The sequence below is a fragment of the Hakea prostrata genome, chromosome 4, assembly GCF_041222555.1.
Source record: "Hakea prostrata isolate BN-2017 chromosome 4, UWA_Hpros_2, whole genome shotgun sequence".
NCBI classification, from domain to species: domain Eukaryota; kingdom Viridiplantae; phylum Streptophyta; class Magnoliopsida; order Proteales; family Proteaceae; genus Hakea; species Hakea prostrata.
Genome location: NC_142603.1, coordinates 39351503 through 39366451, shown reverse-complemented (window position 1 = coordinate 39366451; position 14949 = coordinate 39351503). Strand labels below are relative to the sequence as shown.

Genomic DNA, 14949 nt, shown 5'->3' with positions numbered 1-14949 from the left:
CGTCGAGGCGCGTCAGACGCTTTCCTTAAAACAGATTCGTCCCCTCCACAATGTGCTTGAGGATTCAACGGACGTCTGTCTCCCAGGATACAACGACGAACAACAATGTACTTAGCACAAAGTATATCGCAACGACGAACTTGACATGTGCCTTCCTTCTATCACCGGAACACCACAAAATAACAAGACTCAAAGAACTTTAGCAAGACTCTAAAATAGAAAGAAGGAATTAACCCAAAAACTTTCTTCTCGCCAAAGGAAGAGCTTCAATCAAACTTCTTCAATCAACCATTAACAAGAACCCCAAAACACTATGAAAACTTTCAAAGCTCTTTAGCAAAAATTCTTCAAATACAAGAAAGAAAATATCCCAAAACAACAACTCATCTTCATCAAGGAGGGATCCCTATATATAGAAGTGAACAATGTCTCTTTAACTAGCTTGACGTATGAAAAGCCATAACCACTTATTACCAAACTTAATGAATAAGTTATGGGAAATAAAAAGCTTTAGACTTTAATCACAAGCTAGGAAGTGAGAGGTTTTCTTGGGAAATCAAGAGTCCCATAAATCCTCCATTAATCACAATAAGGAAATGAGAAGTTTGTTTGATAGGAAATAAGAGGTCTCATAACCTCCATTCATGAATTCTCCTTTGGAGATGAAACACCCAATAGTCCATAGGTATTCCCATAACCCTTCATTCATGACCTCTCTTAGTGCAATGAATCACCAAATAGTCCATTGGTATTCTATGCACATATTTCCACAAACTCTCCATATGAATGATTTTCATTCACATTCACTCATGCTCAAAGAGCATATTCCAACACATATTTCTTCAAGATACTATCGAACCTTTGTACCCAAACTTTTGGTGGGATCCCACTGGTAAACAACTAGATGAACTTAATGAAGTAGCCAAGCTTTCGTCTGACGATGTAGAGGCAATAAAGACGATCATTAGCGTTGTTGCTTGACAACTGATACATGGTCGTGCTATGGAGCACCCGAGCATCCTCCAGCTATGGGATTTGCTCTGGGTGTGATTTCTTTGTTTGCATGTGTCTTAGTTTCAACTTTTCTTTGTAGGTACTAAATGTCTGTGTTCAGTTTTTGCAATCCCAGTTGACATCGATTTTGACTTTTTACACAATTAGGCCAATGCCAACCATTCACTAGCCAAAGCCAATGAGAAAAAGAATACTAAAGTTTCGGATGCTGCACTGAGTCAGGTGAGGCATACCCTGACCCCTCATGGTGTTCTAATCCAAGGGAGGTCCTCTAAACCGACTTCGTTGCGTACTCCCCTTTCATCGACATAGCAAAAGAACAAGGCAAGAGAGTGGGTATCTCGCGTCCTTTTGAGATGTCTATAATTAGCAAGGTCCCGAACAAGAGATTTTTGGGCCAAGCCATTTTGTAAGTGCCTTTGGTCATCTCTTCTCTTCTCTTCTCTTCTCTTCTCTTCTCTCTCTCTCTCTCTTAATCGATCCCTTGATGTAGGTCCTTAGCCACTAGCCTTCACTACTTTGTGGGGTCCTTGGATCGTCAATATGTGCCACCTTTGAATTTATACAAGGAGAAAAAGAAAGAGGTTGAAGAGAAGGAGAAGATTGTGGATTAATGTCGAGGGAGCTTTCTCAACAATTTGGGGTGATCAAGGAGAAAAAAGAGAGAATCTTGCAATTGGAGGCTAACCTCAAAGCTACCAAGGTTGACATGGAGCAAGTTCATTCTCAACTACTTCGTGACGTCGACAACCTGAAGGAGACAAAAAATGAGGTCATGGCTTTGAGAAAAGATTTGGAGTCTAGTCCTCCATTCCCCTTGTTGTTACAGCACTAAATGTGCCCTACTTGTATGTTTTGCTTTCAACATATCTATCAAGTGGCTGTAATTGGTTGTCTTTCTTTTGAAGGGTAGTTCCTTTCCCAAGCTATCATTGTGGTTTAGCTTTCTCAATGTTCCTTAGCCGCAAACCAACATAGCTGACGAATTTCCCGCTGGGGCTTTACTAGGCTCTTTACTGGGTCTTCCACCCGTTCCCCTAGCCACGACTTAGTTAGGGTCTTCCACCCACCTTGTAGGTTTATGTTTCTAAACTTATAACATTAAATATTAGAAATTCCTTTAAACGAAACGTGTGAATCAACAACTTTACTTTCATTGAAAAGGCAAACAATGTTCCGATCAGGATCTCCCAAACAAAAAATTTTTGATCACTAAGGAAAAATGCATGATGAAAAAGAGGGGCAAAATGAAAACTATTGAAATACATGAAATTACTGGTAGAACTTCCTCAAATTGATTGAATTCGATGTTCGATCAATATCTCAGCCTGTGGTCAGCTTACACATCATGTTATGCTCTTGGCTTAACTTTCTTGATATTGAGGTATGGTCCTTCCCATATTGGGTCCAATTTTCCTTGGTGGCATGGATTGGACACCCCTATCCTATGTAGGAGTGGTTTCCAACCACGTCGGAGGAGGCGCCACCGTAGTGGAAGCATTACCGCAACCGCAACCAAAGACGGGGGTGTTGGGTGGTGGGAAACTCCGGCTTTGCTTCGTGGAGCGGTGTAGGTTCCATATTCAAATGAGGGGCTTCTTTTTGTAAATTTAAAAACATAAAATCCTTAAATATAAAAGACCAAAAAAAAAAATTTACCAACAAATTATGGGCAAAATGGTCATTTTAGTTTCAAACTAATAGAAAAGTTAACCTAGATAACTTGCAATTTTACAAAAAATGCAAAGTCGGCACCATGCAATTTAGCTCACTTAAATGGGCACCATAAGAAAAAATTCAATCTTTTTCTATTTAAAACTAATTTATTTATTTATTTTTTGGTAATGTTTCTACTTAAAACTAATAGTGTTAGGAAAAATTCAGATCTCTCCACCCAAGCAAGCTGTTCGCCCATCCTCTCACCCTCACAGTTGGACTGCACAGGCCTACCCGTGCATCAAGGGCAAGCCATGCATGAGGGTGGGGAGATGGGAGGACTAGCTGCCCAGGTGGAGAGTATTTAGACTTAGGCATAGGGATATAAATTCCAGGGGATGTTAATGGTTAAGAACCCTAGGAATGTATATGTAATTTGGTCTTCTTTTTATTTGCCTGTCTATTCTTAGTTATGGTTAAATGATGGTGCAAAATTATTTGGTAACTCATATCAACAACAATTTCTGTTAAAAAACTTGGGCCTTTTTTAGTATTGATCTCAATACAAAACAGGATTTCTCAATAGGGCGGATGCAAATTACATGAATTTGAATAATCGTTCTAATTTAAGCATTTGACACACTGATTGGCAGAATAGAAGTTTAGACTTTGTGTTTGTTGAGGTGGATCGATGGATCCAAGGTGTAGTACTTCAAGAAATGAAAATGACAAAAGAAAGAAGACGAACAACACAGGAGAAAGCAGCTGTGCCTAGCAAGTCAGGAGAATCTCAGTTGAATGAAGCTTCCTACAAGTAAGCATTTAAAGAAACCACATATATGACTAGTTAAAACTAAATTTAGTTTAATGGAGTCAGCTTACTTCCACAACCTTTTGTCCTTCCATATAATAAGCCAATCATGTAATAATAAAAGAAGTATCACAATGCATATGGCTCCAAAGGAGAGGCTGTTTCAGAGTTCAAAAGCTGCAACAAATAAGCTGCAATATTGCAACTTAAACAAGTCAAGCATCAAGAATCCATGTGGAAAACTTAACTTCAAGGTTTCCTAAGAAGTTCCAGTCAGAACAGATGGATCAAGATGCCCATCAGTCCAGCAAGTCAAATGGTTTTTGCTTGCTTAGGAAAAGACCTTAACCCATTTAACAGTTATACCAAATATATTCCCAGGCCAAACTCGCAAGACAAAGTATGTGCAATGTATTATTCGAAGAGTACAAATGAGAAAACTTTTGATACAGTTGACTGAACAATATGGGACAACCTAGATATCTCTCCAGTAGCTGTTCTACGGAAGCACAAGACTTCTGCCCATCTATCTAGACCAAATGCATTAATATTCCACCAACAGTTTAAACAAGATGAAGAAATGCACTCCATACCTTATGCTCTCAAAGCACCTAAATCATTCTGAGTAGTTCACACAGAATCATGATTCCTTTTGAGGCCTTTGCTGTCCTCATGTGAGACTCTTGAAGACCTTAATTTGGATGATGACTTCAGAGAATGTATTAGAGGAACATCCTCTTTAGGGTCATGCTCTCCTCTTCATCTTGAGCATCTCGATCAGATGCACTAATAGAATCCTCTTCTTCACTTGAACCTTGGCCATCAAAGAGCTTTTTCCCCTGTATGTTACGTAATTTTTGAGGACGACCTCTACGTTTCACACTTTCTTTCTCATCTGCAACTAATTGACTATGTTACTTGCTTTTCATACATAAAATTAGAATGAGGATGAAATCAAAATAATAATTAGACTAATGGGAAACCTAAGGAACAATAGAAGAAATGAAAATGTTTATTTGAAGTGTATAATAACTGGGATAATATTGTCATAATGGGAAGGAGCTTCCATCCCAGCTTTTCATTTGCCTGTGACAGCAGCACAATAAAAGGATGAATTGGGGCTTGGCAATGTTTTACAATATGGACAACTTCAATAGCAAATGTCAACCCAAAATCATCTCATGCAAGAAAAATTCCTCTAGAAATCCTCCAGGGGTGCCACCAGAGATGTCCCAAGGGCTGCTGGGTTTTCTCCTTCATTGAACACCAAGTTCTCATTATTTGAAAAGATCATCAACAGACTACATTTATTTAAACTTTGTGATAGTCAAAACACTAAAGGAAGAAAACTTTCTTCTAAAACACAAAGAGTGAGATAAGACTGTAGGTACCGCGAAATACAAATCTTTACTCTAATGATTTACCAAATGGAAATGGTTTTTCACTGGTACCTTGGAATCCCTCATTCTTTGCATATTTCTCACCCAATGTATCAAAGTATAATAGGGACGCCAGCCACTAGGATCTTCATCAGTGTTGAGAATAGTGTTGATATTCTCAGTTCGTTTTTGGACGTCTTTTAGACTACATGCAAAGAAATAAAGATAAAAAGCCCAATAGAACAAGTGTTATTATAATTAAAGAAGGGTTTTTCGTTTTATGGAGGGGAGATGCCTTCTTTTATCTTTTTTTTTTTTTTTTTTTTTTGGGGGGGGGGGGGGGTGGAAGGAGAGATGTTTGGGGGTAAAGAAAAAGGAAATTGGTTCTTACATGTATAATGCATAAGAGCCTAGGAGTTTTGACACAAAATGGATAACAGCTCCTTCCAAGGACAACTTCCGTGGAGCATCTAAAAAGGCAAAAGAAACACCACCCTTAACAATTTGCAAGATATCAACTATGTGCTTGCTTTGAGCAGCGCCAATTAATGTTCCAAAGAGACGAGCCGCCAGCTCATTGAACTCTTTGAAAGACTCACTTGAAGATGATTCATCGTCACTTTTGGAGAGTTCCAAGACATGCCTTTGGTAGGCCTAAACCAATCCATGTCCAAACAAGAAAATTCATTAACCATCAGTTAAGAAAACAAGATACAAACTCATTAAGAAAACCACACCAAAGAAACAATAACAAAATAAATAAATAAAACCAAGCAAGCAGGAACATTGGTTAGAGATAGCTCAAGCAACAGATACAATTTAAACTTGTTCTGTGTAGCTCAGCTTTCCCTGCATTTGATTGAATATTTTATCATCCAGTAATTATTTACTTTCTTCCAGAAAGCTTTAAGAATTTAGAGGATTCAACAAAAGGAAAAATACACAATCACAGAAAATGTAACCAAGCAAAACACTGTGAACTCTTCATCAAAGTGAATGTAATGACAGATGCATAAAAATAAATATAAGCACATTCTTAATGCAACCTTACAAATACATGGTTTTAGCAGACATTTTGGGGACAAGAAGTTACCAAATCCCTCAAACACAAATGCATTGTCTGGATGATATTTGGTCAACAGTAAGACCTCTCTTGGTGGGTTTTCAACCATGAATGCACAATTCCCCTCCCTCCAACCCACAAGAGGATTTCTTTTTTCTTTTTTTTTTCAGGGGGGGACCCCAATTACTGATTTTCTAACCAAATTTTCAACCACCGATGCTTGGAAGAAGTGGATTTTTCAAACTAAGGGTTTTACATTGATTACTGAAGTTTTATATTATAGGATATTTAAGCTGCTTGTTTATGACATGTTTATCAGTCATTTAGGGCTTATTTAATTGGAACTAAGCCTTGGGATGGGTTATACAAGCATTGGGACTCTGATTTGATGGGGTTCCTTTGTAATTGACCAATTTAATGTGCCCAAAATACTGGGAGAAAGTAGAAAACGGGATTTGCTTCATGGTTTAGTTAGGGTCCTGTTTTGAGTTTATCTTCTACGGTATTTCCCTTTCCTAGTCAATTTAGGGCACCTTACTAGTTAGGCTTGGGTTAAACATTTCCTTTTCACTAAGACAGCTTTTCATTCCATATAAGTAGTGGGGGGGGGGGGGGGGGGGGGAAGCCCACAGTGTACACAAATTTGATTAATGAAATATTGGCATGAGCCAGGGACACCTAGGATGAGATGCATTCCCCTATTCCCATCAGTAAGTTCTTGACTCCAAACCCCATTTTCAGTCAAATCAAGTCCGAGACTGCTAAAAGCTTCTGGGAATTCTTACCCTCCACTGACAGAATCAGCGGAAAGAACCCTACAATCAGTTTTCCAAGGGAGAAGTTAAAGTAAAACAATTTTGGTTATCATTGTAGACAGAAAGGGGGGGGGGGGGGGGAAGAAAAATCAAGGATTCCACCATGTTTTACAAAAAGGACATCCACCAGTACAGGGTCTATGGAGGGTCAACATATGCAGCCTCGCCCTACTTTAGCAAGAAGGCTGTTTATAGGCCCTAAATAGGCTGTCTTGCAGGTTTCATAACCTATCAGTCATCTAGCCAAAAAACACAATGGCCAAATTTTGACATAAAAAATGCACCTACTTGGCTTAGATAACTCAATTTTTTGTCCAACCAAGACCTTGAACTTTGCTCATACATAAAAAGATGAACAACCAGAGGTTATCAGATCTGGCTTTCCACCTTACCAGGAAAAAGGCAGGCAGATGATCTCAAAACCTATGTGCTCAATTATATTCAACAGGGAGGGCTCAGGAGAATATTTGAAGTGATAAAATATTATGAAAAGCAACATAAGGTAAATGCCCAAACATTTCAGTTTCCATTTGCAATTCTTTTTGTGCAACGATGTGACTGGAAAGAAATGAAAACAATCTCAAACAGCTCAGAATTTTAAGATTTGTGTACTTGTAAGACATACACACATCAACGCAAATATGATAACTGCAATCAAGACTGAGGAAATATAATCGCTGCAATCACAACTGAGATCTTAAATGCAGGCAATTATCCAATGTCTCTTATCTGTTCCAATGCTTGAATGAAGATACATTGAGATGCAACTTGCCATTTCCAATTCATTTTCTTCAAAGATGCGGCTAGAAAATAAATGAAAAGACTGCAGTCTCAAGCAGCTCATAACTACAAGACATGCTTCTTTATGCATCATAAAGAATATGCATATTTATGCCGATATGATCACTGCAGTCAAAACAGAGATCTTAAATGTAGGCAACCATCCAATGTTTTACCCTTTTCAGTGCTTCAAGGAAGATTTTTGAAACATCCTGATTTGAGGTTTTCTTCAGAACAGCAATCAATTGCTTAACAATCTCAGCCACTCTTGTTCCATGCATCACAAAATGAGAAATAATCTCGGGTGCAAGATAGTCCTGCATGATAATATCACTTCAAACATCAATGTGCAAAAGTTCTGGCACGTAGGAAACACAAGGCTATGATCCCACATCCATAAATAGAAAGGAAAAGAGGAAAAAGATATTTCAAGTATCATAATCCCAATACAGCATAAGACATTTTCACCTTAGAAACTGTATTGGCAGCAACCAGCTTTGCTCCTGCAATCATGACAACTACATGATTTATTTCCCCTACATACTCTCTGTTTGTATCTTCATCTTCCATCTCATCTGTAAGTAAATAAATAATTAGATAAGTCCTCATCATCACAAGAGCAATATGGGAGTATGTAGCTAACTACCACCCCCTTCCAAAAATTTTAGGTACCATAGCTTTGAAACCAAACAAAAACAGCCTAAAGTGTTTTGAGCAATTAAATCTCATTCAAATCTTTAGATTTTGTTGACGATATAAAAAATAAATGAAAAATCAAAGGCAAACAGTTGAACCATGCTTGATTCTTCTTTTGGGAGAGTAGAAAGTAAAACCAGATTTTACCATAGCTTATATCTTTTGGAACCCACCACAGATTTAAAAGTTGTGACCAGTTCTTACATTAATAATAACTACAGTAACCAAATGTGTTACCACTGAAGTCACAACAAAAACTTCTTATCAAACCATCCACCTCTTACTCCAGCCAAATGAAAGAAGTGCAGCCCAGCCTCATGATCACTCAATCAAGTACTAGGGCTCAGAATGTATCATGAACAGTGATCAGTGGATTTCCACCCATAAGTTCACACCATGTTTAAAATGGTAACTACAATCAGCAATATATAGTAACCAAGCTGTTGACTGAAGATTGAAGTCACAATTGAAAATGCATCTTGTTCGGCATTCAGTCAAGTCAAAATAACTGAACCAACAAGAATTCATGCATTCGATCTCACTGAAGGAAAAAGACCAATTAATAAATTTTTTTTACCAAAAATCTCTATGTTTTTTTTTAAATGTAATGATTAGAAAAGCAGTTTCACCAGAACCATGCATTTCCCCCCTGTGAGTTGCAGTCGGCCAATTTGAGGGGAGAATTGTTGAAAGGAGAGAAACATTGGAACAGAATGACAACTTTCAACAAAAAAAGTGCCCCTTCTCATCCAAATTGATCAAATTACCAAAACGAAGAAACTGAAAATTTGACAAAATTAAAGAAATTTTGTGCAACTCATTTGCTTCATCTTTTGTCCGGACATGTCAGAACAGCCCAAATATGCTTAAGGTAACAAAAAGATACCAAATGCAGAACAGGTTCCTGATGGAAGTCAGAAAGACACCTGAATTGTTGAGCTGTTGTACACATAATTCCCAAAACTTATGCAGCACAGACGTGTCTGGACAAAATCCTAGCTGTTCCAGCTTTGTTGAAGAAAAGTTTGGCTTTCTGAATAAGCACCACATTTCAGCAAGTATGGTGTGACCTTTTTTTTTTTTTTTGGTAGAGACGGTGATGACCTTTGACACAACAGAGAGTAGATAGAAATGAAGCATCTTAGAATAGTAAAAGATGACATCTCTAATGACTTGATAACTGTAGAAAAAACTAATTGATTTCAATTAATCTAAAATCACTTACTCTGCAAGCAAGCAAAGTACCATACTTTCCGTCTTCCTGTTCTTCACTTGGTATATTCAAAAGACTCTCAAGTAATCCAAACACGCATTGCGTTTGGACAACAATGAAGAAGATATGTCAGAGAGGTTTTTACCATCCCCAATAGATTTCAGGCACCATGCTACATGCAAGTACAGGTTGAGAAGCATAAAACCCACAACCTGGAAGAAAACATTACAGGATGAAGCTAGACTGGGTAAGAGAAAATAAACCATTACTCACATAATTATGTAGTCTTTACATGCCTCATCTTCCATATTTTGGGAGCCTCTAAGTGTGATCACAGAATCTTCAAACAAACTCTCAATTGGAACAGGCTTTATCAATTGAAGCTCATACAGCCTTTTCAAGTTGACAAGAAATGAGTACTCATCATCCCCCTCCGCAAAAAGAGTGCAAATATTTCATCAACTGCATAACTATCACTGAAAAGAACTAGGTATTGATGAGGTTACCGCTGCTTCTCTCATGGCAGTCTAAGCTTTACTATGAGCTCATCTTCAAGCTCCTTCAATTTATTTTGCGCAAAATCTTGCAGCTCTCCTTGACTTTCACTAGAACAAAAGCTCATAGCATTTACACATGACCTCAGTGGATCCTTCTCACCATGTTTGAAAAAGGCATCTTTGATGAGCTGGAGAACTGTTTTGAAATTCTGAATGACAAACAAAGGAGAACGCAGGTCATTACTGTCACTCTGAAACCGATGAAAACGCATGGGCAGAATGAAAAATCAAAGAAGAAGAAATATTAACAGCGCACAGTTCCACTTCTCCACCTCCCCCAACCCCCCGGGGCACCCAACAAAAAAGAGGAGGAACATAGTGGGAGTCTTGTAGATGATTATAATCTTTCATCATTGACAGACTTCAACAACAGAGAAGACAAGGTCTAGTACGCAACAACACTTTCATGGCTTCCATGCAGTCCCAGATATCATCAATGACATGGGTACATAGAATTGGAGCTGCCGAGAACTCTCTAAGTATCTGCAACATCCTTCTGATAAGAACCTCAGAGGTGTCACCATCGCTCCCTGGTACAATGGAATAACCATAAGGCTACACAGAATCAAATCACAGACAGAAATAAAATGATACCGTTGAATTTTGGTTGGGGTTGATGTAACTTTTGATCTTGAGCTACTAAACTTCTGCACAATCAAATGATCATAAACTACGTCTCCAACAGCATGTCTGATCTCTGATGGCTCATCAAGTAAATCATATAAAGGACTTAAATTGTCATCAGATAAGAGCTATGTCTGCCAAGAACCAACACCAAATCTTTATCAGATAAAAGCTGATATCTACAAAGAACCCACAACAACTTTCAATACATGAAATTCAAGTAGGAAGGCGGAAATCCTTCAAGAGACCGAAGGCAAGGAATTACCTTAACAGTCGCTTCAGCAGTCCTATAGCAGCCACAGCCACAGCCACTGAAACATCAATGTCATAGGCAAGCTCAACCATTCGGTTTAAAAATCTTTCAGTAAAAAGACTAAGTGATGGCACGTTATCGTCCACTTCATATAGGTTTTGCAAAGCATGGATGGAAGACTTTCTTACACCAGAAATCTTCACATGCAATTAGTTCCACAAGAGTTACTTTGTCATTCAGTGTCCACCCAAGGTACTTCATACTAGTAAGTATATCTAACTGTATGAATGAAAAAAAACAACTCTTAATGTACAGTATCCATCAGTCGTACGACTCTGCAGTCTTGCTATATTAGTTGTCAAAAAACTGCTGTATACATAAAATAATAAAAAGACCATACAAGGCTTCCATGCTTGGCTGAGAGAACTTGATCCACACATACTTTCCAAGCTTCAATACAATTAAATATTAGTTAAATAAATAATTAAAAACCTAAAAGACCATAAGTTTGTATCAATTGCCACGTTAAACAAATGAAACATATATTTTGAGGATAACAGATGATATACATTTTGAGGATTTCATGGACTAATCTAAGACAAATAGATGCGAAAAATGGAAAACAATTTCATATATCTGTTGGTCTAAGTGTTTATGAAGGCACGAGACATCAGAATTCAGTGACAAAAAGACAGTTTGCTCCTTGACTTTTACTAGGATAAACATGTAGTTTTTTGTCTCCCTGCTTCCAAAAAGCAACCATATAAAAAATGTATTAAACATGTAGCAATTAGTTCAGTAGGTGTTCTATTGCACCAGTTTTTTGAAAATGACTTCTTAGTGAATGGGCTGATTAATCATCATACGGATCTGTTCTTGTATAAGTATCATACATTCATACCCAAACTTACTAGCTATTGCCTTGGCTAAAACTTGATGTATGAACAAGGAACCTTGGAGTAAAACATATCAACAATATATCAACTCTATTGTGGCAGATATATGCACAAGCAGGAGAGAAACACCCCAGACTTTACATGATCAGTTGGAATACCGAAATATATCGGTTGGATTGAATCATACTTCATACCAGATGTAGAGAAGGGTGCCAACAAAAATTCAAATTCAAAATTTAAATTATTGGTACCATTGTGGTAGTTGCTAATAAAACGAAATCACTGAAGGAGGTTTCATAGTTAAAAGAAATTTCGGGTTTGCATTCCCAAGTTGAAGGATCACGATGAAGAAGAAGGAGAAGGAGAAGGTGGGTTGTAAGCAGCGGCAAAAGATTTCAGGTTTGAAGAAGAGGCACTGTGAGCTCACAAACCTTTCTGATATTGAAGGGTTCATGATCATCATACCTAAAACAACTCCGCCAGAGGAGGCCCAATGTTCTTTGAAGGAAGATTAGAAAGAGATTCGGAGCGTGGAGAAGAGCACAGATGTCCTTGATGGGTTTCCTAAGGAACAGTTGCAGGAATTGTTGAAGGAGATTGATTCAAAGATTTTACAAGTGGATGCTCGGATTGAATTTCTAAAGAGGCAGCAGGGAGAGGCCTTGCCTAAAGAAGAGAGTTTTTAGGCATCTATGGCCTTCCCCATCTAAAAGACTACAAAATACGTATCCCACCTCCCTCAGGTGATGAAAAATTAATGGTGTCAGCTACTAGCCTAGCCTATCTCCTTGTGTGAAATGCTTTTATGATCTTTCAGTTGTGCTTCTCTTTTGTTTCATTATCTAACCTCTGTTTTACATGCAGTGTTCTTTCTGGTGAATTCATATTAGTTTCACTGTTTCTAGATGTTAACTGGAATTCCACTCCACAAGTTTGCACTGCTATATGAAGATTGGTGTTAACGATTAATGGTGTCAGCCAGCCAATCTCCTTGTGTAAAATCAATTTCTGGTCTTCTAGTTGTTCTGCTTTTCATTACCCAACCTCTGTTTTACATGCTATGTTTTTTGTTATCTAGCCAACATGATAAGATTATTTCTAATATTTAGATAGTTCGAGCTAGAGAGAGGGCATCTTTGTTCTGCTGCAGAGCGCTACATGAAGTAATATGATGTCTTAGAGAAAGAGATTAATGATGAGTTTAGTAGGAGACAGGAGGATGCATGGAAGGATATAAAAGGACTGATGCCCTGAGGCCAGTTCTATAACATTGTATCAAAATTGCTTCTTATGGTTGATACCACCTATAAGGACGGAGATGGTTATACGCTTGTTGATGAAGTTCTAAAGGATCCCATCACCTTCTTATTCATCAATCCTTTACCCATGTACTAAGCTGACAGCAACATGAAGCGTTAGTATTACAAATAAATGCTTTTGTGATCATCAAACTTCCATATTTGTGTACTCCTATGCTGAAATGCCAATCTTTGTGAAGAGAAAATTCGAATAATATCAAACCCCATCTCCACTGACCTGAAATGGCTAATTTTTTTCACCCAGCAAAACAGAGGATTCACATATTCACCTATTCAACATTGATGTACTGGACAAGGAAGACTTGACCTCCCAGACAATGAACCTACCAAAAATTATTGCTTAAGTTTTCACATTTCAAAGAGGGCTGTTTATCACTGGGGAAAACAGTAAGAAATGCAAAAACATCCTTCCAAATTCATCCATAGTAAACATCCAAAAATGAATCTGGAAGCACTGGAGAAGGAAGAACACAGTTTTGGCCATCATACCAAGAGATACTACATATATCCGAATTTCTAACCTATCCTGTCAATTCTTAGTACTCAAAAATATATAGTCATGCAAATTATAGAGCAATAGGTCCCATCTTTTAAGACAACAACATCAGGTGTGGGGTTAAAGGGCATGAATCTCCCAGGACAAACTAGGAGAAAGTATCAATTTGTACAACAGCTGCTGCAGCAAAAGCATAATCCTTGCCACATGCAGATGATAATTATTTCCAAGAAGAACTGTAACTTTATGAAGGCAAACATTTCAACATCAAAAGTAGTTCTTTTAACATTCAATGATTTCAACATTCAAAGCAAGGGATTTTATGAAACCTGCGCTTCTTAACCTAGTCGGCAACCATCTTTCAGTAAACCCTTGGCTAGACAATGGATTCCAGGGACAGATTTGCAACAAGCTCCATTTCCTTTACCTCCTCAAGCTCCAATAACAGTATCATTCTTCATTGATCAACCATCACATTCTTGGAAAAGACAACTAAACAGGGAATGGTGACCACTGGACTTGGAAGGGAAAAAAGAATACTTATAATTCCCTTACCTTTGAATGAAACACAGGATTCTAATGTCTGGGCTCCAACAGCTTCTGGATGCTTTTTGGTCGCTTCAGCCTATATAGATTGGGACTAAAATGTCATGAAAAAAAATGGATCTAACATGTGGCTCAAGTTTGGCACCTTCAACATGCAGCAAAGATCATCAATTTTATTTGGAAAATACTACATGGGAATGTCTCAACACCTGATCTCTTGCAAAGGAAACACTGCAACATCTCAGAAGTTTGTTGTTTTGTGGAGAAACTCAAAATGATGTGAATCACCTCTTCCTGAACTGCCGTTTCAGCATCCAAGTTTGGTCTTATATCACTCCTCCTTTGTAGTCATCCATTGACTCATTGCATAACTGGGTGAAAATCTAATTATCTATAACAGCAAAAAGGAGAGCATGAGGACTCTATGGCCACACCTCAACGGGCTTCGGGCCTTATGGTTGAACCACAATAATGTAATATATAACAATCCATCTAATGATATATGGGAAATAAAGCTACTGCAGTCAAGACAAGACTGAGTTGCTATTAACCAGATAAAAAGTTAATACCATGAACCAAATAGACAGTATCAATTACTGCAGACCAAATAGGAAGTGATTAGACCATAATTAACAAATATTATAGTCCACTTTATTTTTTTAAGGGATAATGATGATCAAATAGATTCCTCTGCTATGTTTGTACACTGCAGGATTGCAAAGGCAGGATCAATTTTCCCAAAAGAAAGAAGGAATACAAGAAAGCAAGAAGAAGAAATAAAAGCTCATTCCATCTCTCTCATAACCCCACCTTTTCCTTCAAACAAGTCTT

General features: G+C 37.9%; 1 pseudogene; it reads right to left on the bottom strand.

Moving 5' to 3' along the window:
* Positions 1-4111: 4111 nt before the first annotated feature.
* Positions 4112-13145, bottom strand: LOC149018847 (sister-chromatid cohesion protein 3-like; annotated as a pseudogene).
* Positions 13146-14949: the final 1804 nt, after the last annotated feature.